Raw genomic sequence first — 1,208 nt, forward strand, 5'->3', positions numbered from 1 at the left:
AGGGCCTCCTGCCTTTGTCATATCTCTTCAGCCAGCCATGCAGCAGCCAATACTAGTGACTCCCTGACCCGGGATTGGAAGTCTTCAATATCTTGAATCACAGATATTCCTTTCCCTGGGAATGAATTCTGAAAGGATTGTTAAAATATTCATGGATGGCTATATGAAGGGGCCCCAATGCAGATCTGGCCAGTGTGGGAGGGCACATTTCCCATAGAGGTGCAGGCCTGGGTGGGCAGGCAGGAGGTGGCCCTTGTGGGAAGGTGGGAATGGTGGAGCGTGGAGATCACAAGGCCTGGGTGGACTCTGGTGTGTGGGGTGCATGTATGGGTTGTATGCATGGAGTATGTGGGGGGAGGGTGCGTGCCTGTGCTCTTCTACTGGGTTCTGCTTTAATTGCCCCAGAAGAAACACGGAATCTCCCTTCGAGACAGGAGAGAGGAGAGAGGAGGGACTGCGTTTGTTGAACAGCGAGATGTTTGGTCCTGGGTCCTTTGAAATGTTCTAACTCTCAAGAGATAATGAATTTGAACTAGAAATTTTTTCATTTTGCACATATTACAAACCAGATGGAAAGAGCATTTGAATTTTATTGGTGGAAATGTGTGAGAGAGGATTAGATCCATCAAGTGGGTAGGAGTTGAGTGGATTGCTGTGGGGGGATCTCTGGCTGTGCGGCCAGCTCACCAGCCCTCTCTGTCTCCCCATCTGTTTCCATCTGACAGCCTGATTGGACATCCTGCAAAGACACACAGTCCAGGTACTGTCCATTTCCTAGTGGGTGGGTGGACGGACGGGTCCAGACCCCTCTCTTGGGTACAGTGCACGCTGCTTGCTCTCGTACCTGCAGACGGCCACACACGCTCGCAACTGTGTCACCCACAATTACCTAGATTTCATTTTAGTTTGGATTTAATTTTGATATAATTTTAGGTTAATTTGCACACTGAGTATTATCATTTTATCAGAGTTCACAGAGCATAATTCTTCAGATTTGATAGAGTAAATAAATCCAAGATTTTCAGAGAGATTAACTGTTGGTATATTTTCAATGTTCGCACATCTCAAAAGAAAGTCTTCATTGTTCTTTCCAACTTTATCATTTGGTTAGGTTTGTTATTCCTTTGTGGCCCTTGGGACTTATTTTAGACCTAAAGTCTTGAATCTTCTTGCCATGCAGGGAAATTTTCTTCACAGTTTTTTTTTTT

The sequence above is a fragment of the Otolemur garnettii genome, unplaced genomic scaffold, assembly GCF_000181295.1.
Source record: "Otolemur garnettii isolate 467f Iridium unplaced genomic scaffold, OtoGar3 scaffold00300, whole genome shotgun sequence".
Classification (NCBI taxonomy): Eukaryota; Metazoa; Chordata; class Mammalia; order Primates; family Galagidae; genus Otolemur; species Otolemur garnettii.